The sequence below is a fragment of the Haliotis asinina genome, chromosome 13 (assembly GCF_037392515.1).
Source record: "Haliotis asinina isolate JCU_RB_2024 chromosome 13, JCU_Hal_asi_v2, whole genome shotgun sequence".
In the NCBI taxonomy this organism is placed as follows: domain Eukaryota; kingdom Metazoa; phylum Mollusca; class Gastropoda; order Lepetellida; family Haliotidae; genus Haliotis; species Haliotis asinina.
Genome location: NC_090292.1, coordinates 5,856,767 through 5,879,040, shown reverse-complemented (window position 1 = coordinate 5,879,040; position 22,274 = coordinate 5,856,767). Strand labels below are relative to the sequence as shown.

The 22,274-nt window shown below is 38.9% G+C and overlaps 2 pseudogenes; one reads left to right on the top strand and one right to left on the bottom strand.

The window, feature by feature from the left end:
- The first annotated feature begins 5,671 nt into the window (after nt 1–5,671).
- LOC137260384 (uncharacterized) lies at nt 5,672–6,534 on the top strand (annotated as a pseudogene).
- A 636-nt stretch (nt 6,535–7,170) lies between these two features.
- LOC137260383 (ATP-dependent DNA helicase RecQ-like) lies at nt 7,171–8,907 on the bottom strand (annotated as a pseudogene).
- Nucleotides 8,908–22,274: the final 13,367 nt, after the last annotated feature.

Here is a 22,274-nt window from a genome sequence, read left to right as displayed (position 1 = left end):
AGGTGAAAAACAGTGATAGGCATTAAAATGACGAAGGCCAAATGTATCTGTTTGTTTTAAATATGTCTCTTGGAGACATATCGCTGAAGGTGTAAAATCTTGGACTAATAGCTGTAATTCATGTACATTAGTCCTCAATCCTCTGCAGTTCCACTGTACAATATTATTGGAATAAACTATCTTTTAGGGGGATTTATTGGGGATCTACCCCGCACTCTTTTGGAGGGCGACAAGCTATGTGCCCTAGAATGGACGTTTTCAGAAACGTCCATGTCTTCAAGAGACACATATTTATTAAACAATTGAACTTTATTTTGTGACCCTTTAGGAGGTCTGCCACTTTGTTGTTTTGAAGCATCAGGCTTTGGCTTCGGTTTACTTTTCACCGTTTGTGGATTATCAGCTGTTGATTGAGACTTCAGTCTGAGATGATATGGCAGGGTACAAAGGCTGTGGAGAATCGCAATTTACCCAAGTCAAAGTAGTTTGGCAGCCTGTGGATGATATTGTTATTTTAGACGTAGACTCCGATGATGTTTTTGCTACTGTAGCATAACTTTCTTGAAGATCATACCTCCTTACCAGTTTTTTGCCTCAGAAAAGGAGATATTTTGAGTAAACTTTATTCTGTTTATCTCCATTTGGTCTTTCCAAATAGGACACTCTTTTGAAAATGAGGAATGGTCGCCTAAGCAGTTGGGGCATTTTTTGACGTTACTGTTACAATCTTCTGTTGTGTCTGTCTTTTCACTGCAGTGAGCACACACAACAGACAATGTGCAAGTATTGACACCGTGGCCGAAATTTTGGCATTTGAAACACCGAAGGGGATTCGGAATGTACTTTTCCACACTGATATTACGGTATCCAGCTTTAAGTGGTGTTGGAGCAGTAGGTGATGAGAATGAAAACAGATAGGTATTGGTTTGAATAGTTGTGTTGTTTTTACGGGTTGTGAAACGTTTGACATATAATACACCCTGGTCTTTCATTTCGGAAGCGATATCAAGTTCAGACATGTCTGCCAGCAAGCGATCTCGATCACCGGAGTAACCGGAGTGCCAACGAAAGTATCAGTATTCAAAAGGTTCGTTGACTGTTGTCTTTTGGCGCACTCGATCAACAGAGCACCAGAACGTAATTTTCTAATGTTCTTTACATCACCGGCAATGCCATGACATTACTGAACGCAGTGACAGTCCGTGCAGTTCACCATGTGTTCTTGTGCCGAAGAGTGGAGGTAGATGGCGCTGCTGAGCTGCCATGAAAGCTTTCTTTGAAAGCTTGACTGGGACAAAGTTGACTGTGAATCTAACCAAGTGTGAATTCGGGAAGGCACAAGTTGAATTTTTAGTGCATGTTGTAGGTACAACCAAGTTCATGCTAAAGTGGAAGCAATTGAACATATTCCAGTACCTCAATCTAAGAGAGAACTCATGCGATTCTTGGGTATGGCAGGCTATTTTGTCAAATTGCACGGAGAAATGTACCAACCTCTTTGAGAAAAAGGTCAACTTTCAGTGGGATAGCAGTTGTCAGACAGACAGGCAGACAGACAGACAGGTTTTATTCAGTAGTGAAGGCCCAGTGGCCCATAGTACAGTTAATTTTTCTTTTTAACAAATATTGGTCACGTGACACGAAATTATGGTTTTACATGTAATTTAAGGATGGACATCAAATGTTTAATAAAACTGGCAGCTGATTTAATAGTGTCATCGTTTTTAGATTTAAGTATTTTATATATCGTTTGTGGGGAATCATTAAAGCATTTTAAATACTTCCTTCGGCCGGCAGAGAATGCCTCACAATCTAATAGTAGGTGACGTTCGTCTTCAGTTTTACCAGAAGAACAATAAGAACATGATAAATCTTCTAGTGTATTTTTATCTTTTCTATAACGTTGTATTTTTAAGGCATGTAGAGAGATTCTAAATTTACAAAAATTTCTTAAAAGGGACTTATCATTAAGGACCCTAATATATTTTTCAGGTCCAAACATCGATTTACATTGTGAATAGTGACTTAGAAAACTCCATGAATTTACTGATGCGTGCCAATTCTGAATGTATATATCTTTTATTCGTTGTTTAAATGCTGACAGAAACATTTTTATATCACCAACATCTTGCTTAAACCAAACATAAGAAAATCCACTTGAAAATAACACATTTCGCACACCCGAAGCCCAAGAATACTTTCCACGTTTGTCTAGGGATAATAATAATTGATAGCTTTGATACGGGTAGCGGTATTCGGGCATTCTGATAAGTTTAATCCAGTATCTGATTACTCTCATTTGACTCTCAATATGCATGTTATAGCGTCCTGTATCGCCAAGTACGGCTTTGTTGGTAGCAAATTTACCTACAGTAAGAAATCTTTTAAAATTTGATGCATGCACATTTTCAATGGCTTCGAAATAGTTTACTCCCCAAATTTCAGATCCATATAACAATATTGGTGCTATTTTAGTGTCAAAAAGTAAGCAAGCTGAGTCAAATGAAATAAATTTATTAGGCTTAAAGAGTTTGAAAATGGGAAATAATGCCTTCTTAGCTTGTGCTGCAAGAGTTTTAGATGCCATGGACCAATTTAATCGGCTAGAAAATAAAAGACCCAAATATTTATAATATGAAACAACATTCATACTTTTGCCCCGGAATAACCATTTTTCAGAATGTGCCACTATGCCCCCATTTCTAAAGACAACTATATTAGATTTTTCCATATTCAACTCTAGTCCCCATGTGTCACAAAATGTTTGAAGAATATTTATCTGTCTCTGCAGTCCGTTTACCATAAATGAAAACGTAACAATATCATCTGCAAAGAGAAGCAAAAGTAAATCTTTGATTTGGGGAGTAACAAATATTCCATTATAACATGATTTATACATATCATCTACAAGTTCATTAATAAAGAATATGAAAAGTACGGGGCTTAGTGCACAGCCTTGTCGCACACCAGCGGAAGTATTAAACGATTCAGTGTTGCCAGAATTAGTTCTAACACAGGCTGCAACAGAGTCATACATGCTTCTTAAAATATTATACATTTTGCCATGGCATCCTTTGGTATGTAACATAAATAGCAATTTCTTACGGTCAACAAAATCAAAGTCGATGAAAGCGCAATAGAATCTCCCTTTAGGTCTGCAGAGGTATTTTGTACATAATGACTGTAATATAAATAAATTATCAGTTGTACTATAATTGGATCTAAAACCAGCTTGAGCCTCGTCAAGTAGTTCGTTTAGGTCAACCCAGGCACGTAAACGCTTTTCTAATATATTAGCAAATAATTTTCCAGAAATATTTAGAAGAGATATTCCACGATAGTTGCATGGTTCTGATACACTTCCAGGCTTGAATAAAGGGACAATCATGCTTATATTCCATACCGATGGGAATTTACCACTGTCAAGAACTACATTAAATAAATCTTTCAAATATGACACTAAAGAAGTAAAAGTACATTTGTAAAATGAGGGAGGGATACCGTCATGCCCCGCTGCCTTATTCCATTTCAATTCATTTATAGATTTTATTACCTCCTCTTCAAGCAGTTGTCAGACTACATTTGAAAAAGTCAAAGCCATAGTCAAGAAAGCATTTAAGTTGCAAACTGATGCAAGTGACGGAGGTGCAGGTGCTGTCCCGATTCAAGAGGATGATTCAGGAATTGAACATCCAGTTTATTTTGCAAAGAAATTTGACTAACATCAAAGAAATTACTCATGAAGTCTTTTGCTCGTAGCATTTTGAAGTATACCTAGGTACCACTACTTTGCCAAATGAAGTTTACTGATCACCATCCCTTGATAAAACGAAGAACAAGAATTAAAGACCTATGAGATGGAGATTGAATTGCAAGGGTTCAATCTTGTGATTAGACACATTAAGGTAAAAACAATGTTTGCACACTTCTAGTTCATGTATTTTAGAGGAAATGTTTGAGTAAGTATGTATCCTCTACATACATATTATGATTTACACTAGGAGTTGAAATATAATTTCCCAGATCAAAAGTATTCAGTGTGAATAGGGTGGACCCCAGTGAAGATCCCGGGAGAATGTCACACTGTAAGTCGGCAGTTTCAGAATTTGAGTTACCGATACTAACTGACTGGACTCGTCCAGAAAAGTATGACATACACCATTTCAGTACTGTTCCTTCAAAACATATCGACACCCGCAGTGAAGCTGAGTGAGTGTGTGAGTGAGTTTAGTTTTACGCCGCACTCTGCAATATTCCAGCTATATGGTAGCGGTCTGTATATAATCGAGGTCTGGACCAGACAATCCAGTAATCAACAACATGAGCATCGACTTGCGCAATTGGGAACCGATGACGTGTCAACCAAGTCAGCGAACCTGACCACTCGATCCCGTTAGTCACCTCTTACGACAAGGATAGTCGTCTTTTGTGGCAAGCATGGGTTGCTGAAGGCCTAAACTACCCCGGGACCTTCACGGGTCCTGATGAGTGTTCATGATCGATGGTATCAAATGTCCACGGAAGGTCTACCAATACCAACAAGCCCACTCATCCACAAATGTCAACAAATCGTTCATAATGCGAGGCTGAGCTGATGTTCTTGGAGCAGATGAAGTTTGTGTTTGTTGCTTTGTTTTGAGATCTTGTTTACTTGCAAACATTTTAGATTTTTAAGTTCCTTTAGCTTTACAAAGGATTCACTGTTCCAGTTAGATTCAAAATGAGTTAGTTTTAGAGATTTACAAGGTAGTGCTCAAGAAGTAGTTAATAAAACTGGACTTGGTTATGAAGTTATTTATTATTTAGCAGGAGTCATTTGACATTTGTTGATGACTGTCTGGATGGATTTATTGTTGGAGCTGCCATGCATTTGCTAAACATGGAGCATACTGGATCTGAACCTCAGAGATAGCAAACACTGTTTGATGCACTGTTCAAGGAGGACCGATACAAGTTCATCCACCGAATAGCTGAAGAAATTCTAGAAACTTATGTCAAAGTTGGTGATGGTAAGTAACACAAACTTTAATAGCAAACCTTATATAGTGCATGATCTGTATGTTAGACACATTTTTAGCAAGATGTTATTTAGCTCACATTATATTTGAAGTGTTCTTTATCATAACACATCCCTGTTCAAACCAAGCCAGTGCATGTATCGTTGTTTCTGCCATGATTCATCTGATAGTTCTAAATTACTGAACAGCATGTTTTGCCAAAATATTGGTTTCTAACATTCTTCCCCCTCGTCATTCATATTTGTGTGTCACGTTGACTGTCCCCATTTTTGTGGGGATTCAGAAAAGAATTGGTGGGTCAAACAAGTAACAAAGGTAATCGATTGTCAATCAATGATATCTTTTTGTTTCAGGTATATGCCTCTAAGTCTGAATTTAAATTAGCTACCATATGCATGTGTGCTTTCAAATCAGTTTGAAATCAGAAATCAATTTAGGTACATTTATTACCTGTGTGGCTTTGATTAGTGATTTTATTGCATCAGAAGCAACACACTGTTTGTTTTCCATGCATATATTCACTTTACACCGAGTCATATACGCATGTTTTCGACATCAAACCTTGTTCCTAAACCTCAATGAGTGTTTATAGTATTGCATGATGCTTGGTGTTAGATTCATTGATTTATCAGGATTATTAGAAAGGAGAAAGAATGTTGATTTTGAAAGTTAATGCTATGTATTTTGGAGATGTTGGAGAATTTAATGCTCAAGCTCAAGCTTTGGATGACGAAAAGAGGGATTTAAATGAGATGTTTAAATCTGCAACAAAGAAATACACATGTCGTTATTGCCACAAAGTGTACAAGATCCTTCGACCATTCCGGAAACATCTGGAAAAGCAACATGACAATGTTTTCTTTGCCAGAAGTGATCAGACTAGTAAGTCCAAAATTGATCATGTTGCTTCATATAGGTCATCTTTTATGAAGGTTGCTCGTCTTCTACGTGACTCACAGGATGCCTACAAGATGGGAGATGGAGACAGACTGATGCAGAATGCCACGTTTCAATGCTGGTATCAGACTTTGCACATCACACAAAGTACAAGATATGGCTGTTCCGGTATATGGCATATTATTTCTCACTGTTAAGCCCAAGATTGGCTGAGGAATACAAGTGGAATTGTGGGGGCATAGGTAACAATATTCCCAATTTGGTGGAAGTTCTTGTACAGAAAGTCAAGAAGAAGATACGTGTACAAAGAGCTAACGCATCTTATGCGACAGTCAGAACTGCAGCACTAACTACACAAATCCAGGATGAAATTCGCACCAATCTCGAAGATGAGACAGGGGCTCGGAAGAAGAAACGTTCAAGATCCAAGCAAACCAAAGGTGCTGACATACCTCTGATAGTGCAGCAACTACAAATGGTTGACATTTTCTCATACAAACCTGGAAGGTCACATGCTGGATTTCCCAATTTTCAGGATCTCTTTGCCAGAGTTAATGTCTTGAGCATACATAAATGGATAACAGACCAGAAAAACAGACTTTCAATGGAAATGACATGAGTGATTCTTCTCACTCCTTTGGAAGTAGTTGTTTTGAGAAATATAAGTGAGTTTTCGGTTTCCAGTTTGGCCCGAGTTCTTACAGGCATAATGATAAGTGTGTGAAAATGTCAAAGGATGAGGGATTGTGTTGTATTTCTACCCCGCCTCAAAGTGGAAGGCGGATATGTTGTATTTTGTGATGTAATTGAGTTTTTCATGCCTATGTAACAATGCCTCCTGAAAAGTTGACACTATATCCAGGGAGGATGGCAGTTCATGTATCAGGGAAAATAAACAGGAAAGAGTTTGTCATCCTTCTTTTACTTTCACCATTTGTGTCATTGTTGAATGTAGATATGTACCATAACAAGTGTGTAAAAAACAATTGTGATATTACTGTGATGACATGAAAAATATGCATTCTTGAAATATTCACTTTACCCACGTTGTTTATACTCACATTATAAACAGATAAAGCAGTTGCATCACGTTGATTTTTAGAAGTTTCAATGGCAAAAGGATTCACATCACTTCCTTCATACACATTTTAAAGTATGATCCAGATCCACTCAGTCATGTACTATGGTTTACACACAGGGACAGTAATAAAACTGCAAACAAGTATTCTATTTAACAATTGAGTCCAATGGGTGGTCAGTCTGAATCACTTGAACTTTCACTTGAAATGCCCATATCACCAAACACCTCGTGCAGTATTTTGCCGATTTCTTTTGCACAGTTGTAGGACCATACAGGAAGTTTCTTCATGACGCCATCGATGGTCAGCAGTTGTCGAGATTTGTCCACAGTTGCGCTGATGACATCCTCATTGATTACAAATACAATACGTGAGTCAACTATTGTGCGTTGAAAACAATTTGGAACATGTAAGAGTTCAGTCTATGTCTAAGTAAACTCCCTCTCATCAGCATTCACTTCAAAAATGTATGTTTTCATCATGTTGTGTGTCAAATGCATAGTCCACCATCACATGGCTATCTGGACATTCTGGAAGACCACAATCACAAGTGTGAGCACAGACATCGATGCTTCGGCGTGATGACCTCGTGCTTGCTGCAGTGGGACAGAAAAATTAGTTTGTGTCGACAAGTTGTCCCTTTGACAACTTTAAGAAGTTCACTCTCTACCCTTTTCAGCTGGCCTTTATGGGCTTTCTAGAGAGCAAGTTCACGAGCTGGTGTTCCATCACGCCCTGCTCGTCAGATTTGCTGAACAAAAGTATCCAGCTCAAATGGCAGCCCATAGTGAATAACATTATTGGTATTGTGCAAGTTCACACCCATTCCAGCTGCATTCGTGCAAATGAAAACACACAGACTACTTTCTTGCGTCATTTTAGAACGAATGTCTTGCTTGACAGCATCTCTTGTCTTGCTTTGAAACGTGTCAAACAGACCTGTCTGCCTTCCAAGGACTTGAGCAAAAGCAAAGTACACTATTGAACAATCAGCAATTGTCCTACAAAATGTGACAAATCGTGAGGACCTTTGTTTATGTTTTTGAAGCAAGTCGATAAGCCATCCAAAGTTTTCTGAAGCATCAGATTTGTTAGGCTGTATTTTTGACGAGATCTTGATATTTTCACTGTTCGGTGAATCCAAAATTTGTGACAGTTACCCATTTTGAAAGAAAGCTGCTTCATTCTTGATCTCCTCTGTGTTGGACCAGCAGTAGCCGTGACAGCTGTGATGTTTGCTTGAGGACACAACGATCGAAGTTTTCCTATTTTGTCCTGGGGTAGAATAGGCCTTCAGCAACCCATGCTTGCCATAAAAGGCGACTCAGCTTGTCGGAAGAGGCGACTAACCGGATCGGGTGGTCAAGCTCGCTGACTTGGTTGGCACATGTCATCGGTTCCCAATTGCGCAGAACGATGCTCATGTTGCTGATCACTGGATTGTCTGGTCCAGACTCGGTTATTTACAGACCGCCGCCATATAGCTGGAATATTGCTGAGTGCGGCGTAAAACTAAACTCACTCACCCACTCTCCGAATTTGGAAAACCACTTTCTGAATGGTTCATCTCTAGTCGTCTTCTCACCCGTATTAAGAAATAAATGGGACATTTATAAATACACAATTTCATTGTATTTCACAAGTTTACACCAATATACGTAACATCATTCTATGAGTAGATGAGTTTAATTTAAGCAGGTTTATGTGTTTGAAACTCTCTTTTCCTTAAAAACAATATGCCTGGACTCCATTATTTTTAAGGAATGCAGAGTTTCTAGGACATTATCCTATATATAATGGTAAAATAAATTCTGCCTTATCAATTAGTATTCTGCCATTTTCATTAGTGATTATTTCTCAGGCCTAAACTTTGTAACTATTTTGCCAATGGTTGCTACTTGGTTCATTTGCATTATGCTCCCGAATCTCCTGAATACTTTATTCTGAAATTACGTTAGTATATATCTAGTTCAGTATCATAGAAATCATTTCGTGAAGTATTATATGTGATATTATATATTCAGCATATTTACAATTTGCTTCTTCATTTAAGTGAAAGGTAAAACTTCAGTATTTCAGAACATTTACTGTCACTTCAAATGTTTGCTTCAAATTCAATAGAATTAAATCAGTTTTCAGAAAAAAATCGTTCAGTCAGCGGAAACGTCGTGTTCACTACCAAGGTATACACGGTAACCGCATACACCAGGCTTGGAACACTAAATGTCGGTGTATACCTCTAGCCGGCTGGTTGGTTTTACAGTTTTTCGCCTGTAAAAGGCCTGTTTGCGCCCAACACATTGACTTCATTGTAATTCCAAGGGAATCGTCTAATTAAAATTAAAAAAACCGGCAACGGTATCAATGTTACTTGAGATAGATAAATAAGCATATCTAATAACCTTTTGCTTAGTGTTACGGATTAAAAACCTTAATTAACCACTTCCATTTCTAAAAGATGAGATATTTTTCATTAAGAAAAAAAACAGTAGGTTCAGATGGCAGAGTGTTAAAATGTTTAAAACCCATAGACGTATATCTAAGCAAGATCATACTATCCAGTAGACGAGACAATATCTAAAACTGCCCGTTGCAAAGACCCATACATGATATTGGGGGCCCAAAACTGTTTCTAATGAAAATACATCATCAACCTCGAGTAGAGCATTTCTGAGATGTTATTGTGCCCAGGGCATGTAATTAGATAATGTTCGATATTTTCAGGCGTCTGCAAATTGCAATGGCCACATTTAGAAGAGACCATTTTGTCTGTAATACTCCTGTAAGCATTCCGCCCACAGTGTCGAAATCTAAGTCGTGAAAGAATAACCTCATCACGCCTTTTACGACGACGAATGTTATGACCAGATTTCAAGGATAGTCTAAGTATTTAACATGTTGATCAACCAATCTCTGTATATTCAAACCAAAGGGTAATTTGCCACGAGTCCAGTCACACATAATATATTCCACACAATCAGTTAACAATCTCAGTGACTGCATGGTGTTTGTTTTTGGCTTTAATTTTTATAAAATATTTCACAGATACTTGTCTCCGAAGGTGAAGGGGCATTTCAGAACACTCAACTTGAAGCGCTGAGACTGGTGTTATAGCATACGCCCAGTACACATTCCCAGCCATAATCAAGTCTTGACAAGATGAGGGCCTTGTATAGCAATAACATAGCTGACTTATCAGAACCACACTTCGTTTCGGATATACACCTTAACAGAGTGGTGATCTTGTTACATGTGTTGTACAAATGTGTGATGTGGTAAGACCATGTTAGTCTTTGATCAAAATAGACACCAAGAAACATGAAAACTGACACTACTTCCAGTTTATGCTGTCCAAGAATTAGATTGAATTTTACGTCTGGTGATCATCATCAGAAGAATGAATATCACCATCCCCCATCCCCATCGCTCTCCATACCCAAATAAATCGGTGACTAATACCAAACAAAAATTTCAGGCAGACACATTGCGCGAATATTGAGGCCACATGGTATGGGAAGTAAACGCGACACAACAAACACACAAATATGGCAAAATAAGCCAATATTTGACCCTAGGTAACCTACAAACACTTACCTTTATAATATTACTGAAGTATGAACCAAACGTAGTAATGAATAACAAAATGTAAACCCAACAAAGGCCCTTACAGCGGAGCGGCTGACAAGCGCGTCCAATCCTTTCAACAACCGAAAGCGGTGCCCGTACGGGGTGGTGGGGATCATGCAGCTGTGTTTTTTAGCGAAGGCACATGGTGCTGGATTGCACTACATGTTTTTTGTTTTTGCGTTTAGGCGCATACTAGTTTTCTACCGCCTGGAGATACAGTACAAGCTTTTATATAAAAGGTGCTTATAGTGACAGATAAAGAATTTCAAAACATCACGTTTTGAAATTCCCATGATTAAGCTTGTGATAGAGCAACAGGTGCTGCTAATATTCACTATCACCTCTTAAAGCATTTGCCTGATTCATGGCACGTATGGACATATTTCTCAACTGGAAATCTTTCAACATCGTGCATCATGCTATTGTATTGTCAATCAATACCAAAACATTTCCGCGGGTTATAAAGCTCATTCAAATTACAGATCCATATCATTCATCAGCTGTGTCACTAAAACCACGGCATGAAAGGTAAATAATTGATTAATGTGGTATCTGGATACCTATCAAATATTACGAATATTCCATGTGTTTTTCGGAAACATTGTAGTACTATTGATCGTTTACTAAGACTTATTTAAGAATATTGTGGTAACTAAACTACGCGGTATCCATTTTCTTCGATATTAAAATTGCTTGTGACACTACCTGGAAGTATGGCACTTTTGAAAGACTTGCATGATTGTGGTTTTAGATGTCATACCGCCACATTTTATATATCACCGTTATGTAAGAGACACAAACGATCCACACAAGCTTAAGTGAGTGAGTGAGTTAACATTTAACGTCACATCGGCAATATTTCAGCCATATCGTGACGGAAACTTAACACTGAAATGGAATATATGTGTAATATAAAAACCTGTCAACAAAGGACAGTAAAAACACTAGAATATCACAGACATGAATATAAAACCAGCATGAAAAACTAAAACATTGTAATTAAAGAAGACAATACATTATAACACACAGGCTATAGATCGCCAACAACAGAAGGTAGATCACCTTACTAGGGACCATGGGGACTTACAGTGCCTTTGCTACCTGCATGGACCCTAGTTGGATTTACACCATCCCTTCAGCTGCTGGCGAGTGGACGAAATGCTAGCCAAATTTAAAATGACAAGAATACTACGATTAAAAACCTGGTAGACTTAAATTTACATCAACTGTTTTGGGACTTACGTACCCTCTCAGGAGGACTATAATTTTACAATACTTCAACCCCCTTTGAGGGTACAGCCACTAACAATACAAATTACTAATCTAAGCTACCAATGATTTAAAATGCATCTATTTACAGAACATATTACTCAAAATTCAGCCAAAAAATCAATTTCTTTTAAAAAACCAATAACTAAATGAGAAGCAACAGTGGTAAAAAGATCCTTGATGGTTCTGACATTGAAATATCTATCCCTTGTGATGGAGAATTCAACACAGTCAAGCAGAACATGCATGGTTTGTTGCCAAGTTTATTCGGTTAGAGAATTTAAAAAGCGAAAGTGAGTTGTGATTGGTTCGCTCAAATTCCCAGCGTAGGCACCTAATTGGATAAAAGGCCAGCCAAGGGAGGTAATACATTTATCGGGCTGAGCCGTAGATGCATCCAGGGTATATATCGAGGATGCTGGCCAATACGACATCGTCTTTTGTTGGTTACCCAGCCATGTGGGAATTTCAGCTAACACGATGGCCGATTTTGCTGCCAAGGCAGCATTCAACAAATTTGTGACACCACTTCTTATTCCATACTCAGATTGTAGTAGTATTCCTGTCTTTTAATCGTGGCTAGCATTTCGTACAATCGCCAACAGCTGAGGGGATGGTGTAAATCCAACTAGGGTCCATGTAGGTAGCAAAGGTACTGTAAGTCCCCATGGTCCCTAGTGTGGTGATCTACCTTTGGTTGTTGGCAATCTATAGCCTGTTTTTATATTGCATCGTCTAAATAGTGATATTAGTATTTACGTTCCACGCTAGTTTTATTTCAAATTGTGGTAATCTAGTTGTTTTACTGTCCTTCGTTGACAGGTTTTTATAATATACATATCGTCCTGTTCATTGTTAACTGTTCACGTCACGATATGGCTGCAATACTGCCGAGGTGACGTTAAATATTAACTCACTCACTCACTACCTATTATGCGGTAATCCTCTATTATGAAGATCCATACAACAAGCGGTCATGTCGCATTCCATCTCTTGATAAAAGAATAAAACGTTTCATATTTTGCTTTTGCTATCGTATACAACTTAATAAGAACGATGTCCTTGCTATGTTATGAGTATAGGTCATTAGAGATGACGAACACTGAAGCCTGCAGATTTCGTTGAACGCAATAGTACAACAATGGTCATATTAACGTTATGTAGGAATGGCTTTCAGTTGTAGATACAACTGGAATATCACAGTTACAAACAAAACTAGCGAGGAAAGGTAAAACTGATAGCACTATTTGGACAATACATGATACAAAACAGGCTATTGATCACCTACAACTGAAGGTGTATCACCATGCTTATTGGAACATATGAAGTCCAACGCCTCAGAATGTGTAGACCACAGAATATATTAACCAATTCTCCAATAACATAAAAAACCCACCAAAATAAAATATTTGTAAGTTAACCTTCAAGTTTCACAAATAAACGTATCTCCGGGCAGATGAACTGATAAAGAGGTCAAATTTAGAACACATGGGTCAGTGCTGGGAATCTGCTGGTACCAGCTGGTGGCAGAGAGGCAGTGGCTCCCCGGCGCTGGGTCAGTGCTGTGCCAATGCCGTGAGGCCCGTTGCCGGCACAAGCGTAACTCGCGGCACTAATGGCAGCATTGGGCCAATGCTGCCATGCTACCTAGGTTGTTTTTTAGTAACCTGATACATTCTAAGGCAAGCTCAATTTACGCAAGAATTTATGGAGGGTGGGTGGTGTCATATTAATTACTGGCTAACGCTTTTGCTGCTGCAGAGAGATCCTAGAAGATAGGGACCATTCTAACATTTAGCCTCGGACTATGGTTACAGTGAGGAGGAAAAGTAGCTCACATAGCGAACACGAAGCGTACGGGAGTTCTGTGAACGCTGCAGTCTTCGCTATAACGCAGACCCCTATGAAATACATTGGTGAAATTAAACCATCTCGCCACGACGCGTTAAAATGAATATACTCTGCATTCGCATATGGTGTGAATCGTCCGGTAGGATGAGTTTATTGTAAGGCATGTTTACAGCAAAACAATGTTAATTTATTGTCATCTCTGTACATGTAAACTGCATTATCACTCCTTCCCATTGCTTTGATATTTGTTTCGTTCACGGTTCTGCTTTCATTGGTATGGGCATCACGCTAAAAATAGACGTGTGCACTTTTAACATACAGTTGTGTTTGACTGGGGAAAACCAGAACAGTAAGTCAGTAAGCCCCGTGTATTTCATTTCAAAGTAGATGTCGAAAGCAGATGGGGGTTATATGACATTCAGGTATTGGGTTATATGACATTCAAGTATTACAACCTCATGTTGCTAACATCATAGATAGCACGTGTTAGGTGAGATTTTACAGTGAAATGAAAGGTAGACCATACAGAACGAGTCGAGATAATTGTTGTGTGTACACTGCCTACACATATAAAAGCTAGGCCCTGTTTTCTTTAATGGCATTCCTCCTGTAACCATATGCCCACAGAATGATGGAAAGACTATTTGTCCAGCATTTACATTGATCCTAAGCATCCTGCCTCCTTTATAGCCCCATCTAAAGTATATCACATTGTCAAAAAGGAGGGAAAATTTAATATATGTTTGCACTGCATCAAGAAATGGCTACCCAGGTACCATGGTAGCACTGGGCCACTGCTGTAAAAGAAAATTGTGCCACTGCTGGCTTTCAGCATTGGGCCAATGCTGATTATCAACGTTGGCCCAACATTGGCCAGTATTGGCCCAATACTGTGCCTTCCTTTTGCCAATCATATCATCCTGGCTTTTGAATCTTCATATATGATTCTTCTTCATTGACTAAGGACAAGAAATCATATCATGCTTTCCTCTAAAATCCATCTCTTGTGATTGTGACAATCAGAATTTGTACAGATACTGTAAAAACACTTTTGCTAAAGTAGTTACCAACTGTAAGTTAAATTCTAAGCTTTCTAAACAAGAATGTTTGAAAAATTAGAAGTTTAAGAAACGGAACATGTTTTCACATATCATTATATGTCTTACAAAATATAGAACTTTAACAAATGTCTACAAATTGTCTTAAGATATGCAATTCAATGTGCTGAAATGTGTGTATGTCGTAAATAGTTGAATATATGCGGATGAAAACAAAAAACAAAATAATTAAATGTATCTTCTTAACTTTATTTCGCCGCCATATAGCTGGAATATTGCTGAGTGCGGCGTAAAACTAAACTCACTCACTCACTCTCTCTTTCATGAGATTCTATGCATCATCAAAAATCACGCTTCATTAGTTTTCAGTGAAAAATGTACAACTCTGTAAACTGTATTACCATTAGACTTGCAGTGCAGTGATGCCATAGCATTGTGACGTCATCAAGTTCATGATGTGGTATCATTGACAGGGCACTGTACAAAATCCAGAAAACGATCTCACACAAGCGACATCTCCTGTGGGACAGTTTTTGATGATAGAGTTGTTTACTGTACGTTTGTCACAGTTGCAGCAGCAGCAACGCTCTTTTTCTGCTTGGCGAGGAGGGTCCTTTGCCTCCTCCCACCGTCCCTGTCTGGAGCATTCCGAAACCACAGTTGTATGTGGCTTTCCAGTTCGCAATCAGACGCCCTCGTGCACGATGGATTCTTCCGTGCTGCTCCTGAATTGGAAATTGAATTTGGACGTAAAAGTAAACAAAGCTGCTGTATTAATAATTCTCGCATTAAACATTTTAATATATTAACGTATATTATTGTGTATTGTCATATGTAAAGTCACAAGTTCGACAATTTTAGATTGCCTTACCTCTGGGACTCCTTTCAATTTTGATTAATATTTAATCTTAAAAATGAAAATTTCACTCTATTAAGTTTGTATGTTCCAAACACTTTCTTTTCATAATATAATTTGAAATTTCAACAAACACAGTCAGTCAAGTTTGCAATTGTTATCAAATGAGGTGCTGATCGAAAATTATATGTATTTCTGATTACAGAAAACAGTGACAAGTATGGTACTGATATGAAATGCTGCAGTAAATGGAGATGGCGACCACGTTTAACTCGGTGGCACTTACATGTCAAATTACAACCATTTCCAAACAACCCATTTATCCTTTAGTAACATGTTTACATATAATTTAAAACTGTGAAAATATGGTACACTATACCTTTTTTTAAATGATCCTGGTACATCACGTGGAAAAGGGACTTGAAATCTGTAAGTCCTCGGACAAGTGCACGAGTGAACAATGGTGTAAGATACTACTCTAAGAAGAAATTCTTCAGTTGATAGTCTTCAGCAAATGGCTGTTTGAAATGTTTCCATTGTTGGTAGTTGCTATTAAATTATTATTAGACCATAAACGTTTATCATTCGCCAAAACACTGCACTGATTATGTGAATCTGAACAAGAGGTTTTTGATATATTTGTAAGTTAATCTTCAAGTTTCACAACCAAAAGTAGCTCCAGGCAGATGATCTGATAAAGTGGTTAAATTTAGAACGCATGGGTCAGTGCCGGGAATCTGCTGGTGCCAGCTGGTGGCTGAGAGACAGTGGCTCCCCCGTCTGTGACCAGTGCTGTGCCATTGCTGTGAGGCCCGTTGCCGGCACAAGCGTAACTCGCGGCACTAATACCAGCATTGGGCCAATGCTGCCATGCTACCTGGGTAGCGTCACAAGATGCTCTTTCTCGACAACGTCTTTAAGTTACAAGTTCAAACCCAACAGTGTGGTGTCAAGAGGTTTGCATTCACGTTTGGACTCAGATCTAGCCGATGTATCCAACGTAGTCCCTGACAATGGTGGAGTCAAATACCTGCTAATTGCCATCAGTGTATGTACACGTGTGAAGCCCCTTCAAAGGAAAACACCTGATTCTGTCATAAGGCCATGACAAAGATGTCTACTAGAACTACTCTACCTGTTATCATGAGAAGTGGATAGAGGGGGTATTCGTTATATATAAGCTGTATATTACTGAGATGGGATACCAGTCTACAAAGTCAAGGATATGGTTGGTGACCCCATCACGGGTACGTTCTATACAAATGAACTGCAAAAAGTAGACAAGCCTACAAACACCTAGTGGCGTATTGAGAAACTCTTGAAGACGAGAAAGAGAAAAGGTCAGAATGAAGTCTTGGGTGGATAGGTTATCCCAAGAAATTCAACAACTGGATCCCCGAGGCAGATCTACAGTCTTTTTGGTTGGTATAAAGAGCATCCATTTTATTACATGATCACAGTTGGAATCAAACTGTTCACATGACAACATGCATGGTTGTTCTCTCTGTTCCAAGACCTATATCTTAGTCAGACATAGGCGAAACAACTACAAGGCGTATGGCAAGCAGCAACAGTATTCCCATCATCAGCAGAAGCAGCAGCAATATTCCCCTCAGCAGTAGCAGCAATATTTCCATCGTCATCATCAGCAGCAGCAATATTCAGATCCAATCAGCAGCAATATACCCATCAGCAGCAATATTCTCATTTATCAGTAGCAATAGTCCCATCAGCAGCAATATTTGCAAAAAGGCGATTCAGCTTGTCGTAAGAGGCGACTAACATGATCGGGTGGTCAGGCTCGCTGACTTGGTTGAACATGTCATCGGTTCCCAATTGCGCAGATCGATGCTCATGTTGTTGGTCACTGGATTGTCTGGTCCAGACTTGATTGTTTACAGACCGCCGCCATATAGCTGGAATATTGCTGAGTGCGGCGTAAAACTAAAGTCACTCACTCACTCAATATTTGCAGCAGCTGCTGCATTCACACTTAATGCCTTAACATTTCAAGTTTACCATCTAAAGCAGTTGTTGTGGGTCCTGGCAGTGGCAAATCGATGTTTGTATACAGTCTTCTCATGCACGGATGTATACAGCCAACACCTAGTCACATTTTCTGGTGCTATACTCAATGGTAGCTCCTGTACTAGGTGATCTGTGAACAGTTACCCTATGTGGCGTTTGCGAAAGGAATTCCTTAGAATGCACTTGACGATACCTACTTGAATGTCAAAAACAACAACATGATTGTGTTGGATGACGATGTCTGAAGCCAAGGATGACAAACGCATCTCGCAGCTATTTACCTGAACTTCTCATAACAAGAATGTCATTTTCTTCCTGCTGTTACAGAATCTGTCTCCAAGACTTGACAGTGCTCTGAATTCTCGCTATTTGACATTTTTAATTCTCCAGTGGATAGACTTCAGGTCCATTTGTTTGCCAGAGCGTCTACCCCAACAATGCTGATAGGTTTATGTCAGTGTATGAGACAGCTGTTCAAAACCCTTATGGTAATCTGACTATCGACCTAAAACCTACAAGCCTTGAATCTGATAGATTGCAACCTAATGTTACAAAAGCAGACTTAACTCCGGTCCCAGAGATAGCAAAAGCACCACCACCAAAATCAAGACACTTTGAGACAGCGGGCACATCTATAAAGAGGAGCAGCCTGAGCCACCTTATCATTTGACTCCAGCCACACTGAGAGATAACATCTCCAATCTGGTTGGGACTACTGTGCACTCGGACGAAAACATGCCTTCCTGTGATGAATGCGGTATTGTATTTGAAAACAACCATGACCTTTAACGTCATGTGAGGACCTGATGCCCGGAAAATGGTTGGGAGCCTCTGCAGAAGCAAGCTAAGGTGGATGCAGCTGATGATAATACCCTGCGTCCAGTACAGACAGGTACTAAAGTTGATCAAGAGAGAGAAGTGAAAGGCACTGAATACATGTGGGAAGAAACTTTGAAGGTCTCTAAGGAGGACATCCGAAAGGAAAAGGGGGACTTTGAGGATAAAGGAAAGAGTGAACGATTTATTGAGAAACAACTTCAAAAATGCTGGGAAATTACGTTTCTTGACAGACTTGCGATAACCATCAGTTATGCCAGCTATTTCGGCTATGGTCCCCTCTTCAAGTCTGTTTTGGAGAAAGAAAGAGCCCTGGACCCTGACATGAACACCAAGGGCATGGTTTCTACATTCATACAGTGGATGAAACCTGTCGTGTAAGATATTCTCTCTCATACGGACTTGGGCCAAGCTGAAAGTGCAGATTTTGATGACAAGTCTGTGGATGAACAATCAGATGATGAACAATCAGATGATGAACTATACACTTTGTTTTCTTACGAGCTGATCATAATGTTCATATTATGTAGCAGAATGTGACTCCTAATGCATTAATCTGTATGCAGTTTAATTTGAGGTATGTAACGATCAACATGTATATGTGTGTGTTTGTAATGCAGTGTGTAAATAGTATGAACTAGTTGAGTTTTTCTTCTTGTGAAGAGTGCAATGCTTTATTGAGAATCATTGTCATATCACTCATTGTTAGCATGTTCCAGCTAACACTCACGGGTTTCATCGCATCCCAAACCACAAACCATAAACCATATTGGTGATGCGAGATGCCCCGTATAAGTAATACTCGAGAAACGCATTACTAATTGCTCTCAAAACACACTTTTAGTTGCCTCATGTGATGGCAAGATCCACAATGAACAGATGCCAGAATAAAAGGCTTTTAAATGACTATATATGTGCTAGTTATGGATGGAACTAATATTTTATGTCAGTTTAGAATCCTGGGGAATACTTTCACTTGGCGTCTGCTGTTATAACAAAAACTGGGTCCCTGTAGACATTCTCAAGTTCACTGCAAGCACTATGCGTGTCAGCATTCTCTTCTAACAGGAAAGGTGTGAACTGGCTTGAACAAATTCACATTAATGAAACTGAATTGATCTTATAATGGCCATGAGCTAATGTATGAACTTTATGCCACAAAACATGTCTTTTGTCATGCAAGCAGCTCAGACTAATATTGTTCAGAGCTACGTTGTACAGCTGGTGTTTTTTCTCTGAATACTGTGTCTATGTTGTACCTCATCAAAGAGACATTGTTTGTACATTAAATGTCTAAGTTGCTTCTTTATCACGGCTTTGGATACTCCCTTGGCAGTCTGCTTTTCTTTTCCATCATACATAAGAGAGTACATTTTTGGTCACAAACCAACAAACTCTTCAAGAAAACAGCCTCCAACTTCGTCTTTGAACTTGCCCCAAACTGGCATTTTGAACAGAATATATGGGGTGGGAGGGCTTGTAGTTGCTGGTGTCAAACACATCGAAATGCTTACAGGTCTTCCGTCTCAATTTGATAACACAATCAGTCTGTCAGTAAAACACAAGTGGGCCTTTTCTGCATAGTGTTTACGGATAAAATTATAGTGAAAATCATACATCACTATCTTTGAGAGATTCAGTATTGGAAAGCCTGCATACAGAGGCTGATTTAGGAACAGGCTTGCTCGTTTCAGGCGTACAGCTGCCAGATCAGGATTAAAAATTTTAAAAGCTTAAAAAGTAGATTTAGCACAAAGCTTTCTGAGTCTTTTAGATGATGTAAACAATTCAACATTTACATGCTTCCCCAGATTCAACACGAATTGTTACATAACTTGCACAAAGCCTTCTCTGCCTCATTCTTTGCGTGTTTTCGTTTCTCGGTATGAAAAAGAACGTAAGGTCGTAACCATGGGGACTGTTGGAATTGAATTACTCGATGTATTTTGGTCAGGTTTAGTCCCTGATTCAAATAGAACTGACTGCAGGTTCCTGTAGTGTACAGTATATTTTTGTTTATCATACAGAATTGGGACTAACTTTCTAACAGGTTTACCCTCAATACAGGGTTTCTCTCTTAACTCTAGGAAATGAGGAGAAAGCATTTCTGTTGTTACTGTCAGTGACTCTGGGGCTAGGGGATAGTCATTATGACTGTCGTGCAACTCGTGTGGATAGTCCATATCAACCTCCAAAATATATCCACTTTAAGAATCCTGGGGGATGCTCTGTTTGCTTAACCTGTCACTGTCATCTGGAGTCATTCTTAGCCTCTGCATATTTTGTGGAAATCATGGATATGCCACTCCTAAGTCCTTGTTCTATCATGAGATGCATGTCTCGGTCAGTGAGCAGCTCCAGCTGTGCATTTCCCATCTTCAGCATAGCATCCCAACCCACACCTGGCAGCGTGTAATAATGGGAAGGGTCTAGGTGATAGTATTCTAAAGTCATATTCCTAAAATTCTCAAAAACATCTTCCAACAATGAGATATCCGTTCTCATGTATAAATCATGATAGTCACCCATTCTCTTGAGACCAAAGGTGGATCATACCTGTTGTGCATGACCATAATCACTGTCTGAAATGGGGCTATCACTCAGAACATTCATCATCCATGAAATCATACGGATATATTCCCTTTCTTAAGAGACAATAAGAACTCATGTTTTAGATTATGAAATTTGGAGGAACCTTCAACTTTCAAAATGTCTACCAATGTTTCTAGAGATGTATTTAGAAACTGTATGGAGTTGATAATCCTCAGATTGCCAACAGAGAATGAGATGTACTTTCCCATGTTGTTAGCCAAACATTTAAGTTTTTGCATGATAGATTTATTCAGTTTTTCCATGATGAAATGAGCGTCATAACCGTTAAGATTGTGAAAGATGACAGGAGGAAAGCATTTGTTCTTTTTGGTTTCTTTGTCTGTTACTCGATTGAACTTGGAATTAAGATGACATTTTTCATGGGCAGTACCCCTAAATCTCCCTGATATATGACAGTGATCTCACATTTTGACAGACTTTGGACCGTAAGGTGTATGACAAATGTGACATGCCTTGGCATCCTTTATTGCTTGTTCTTCGACATCAGTGATTATCAGTGGTACTTCCAGATCTAACAGTTGTGTAATATGCTTCTCTTCCTGAGTAAACATTCAATGAAGTTTTGAATAACATTGGGGCCCCTGTAAACTACCGCTAGTTTGCAATAGTTGGGGTTTGAAAATACAACCTTGTAACAGAATCCTGAAGGCTCATGTTGTTGATAGACTGCAGTATGTGATGCGTTTGAATTGGGTTGACAGCTGCTAACTTTTCTGGTAATGGATTCAAAATCAGCATTGATTAAAAACGGAAGCCTTAGCTGCCTCTGTAGACTTCAAAAGTTAATCGACATCTCAGCATCCCTCTCTATCAAGCAAATATTGTCTACTGAAACCATGAAGACACTGTTTACAATAAAATGTGTGATGTTGGTGCTTTGTTCTCTCGTTGAATATTCCATCACAGGGGACAATTATTTCAAATCAAGAGCTGTGAAGGACCTTTTTAGTAACGTAAGTTCTCATTTAATTATTGCATTTGCGAAAGAATTAGATATGTTGTCTGATTTGTAAATAGATAAGTATTTTATGATTGGAAGTTAAATTAGTAACTGAGATTGTTAGTGGCTGTATCCTCGAGGGGGTTGAAGTACCGTAAAATTTCAAATTGTCTACCAATGATTCTAGAGATGTATTTAGAA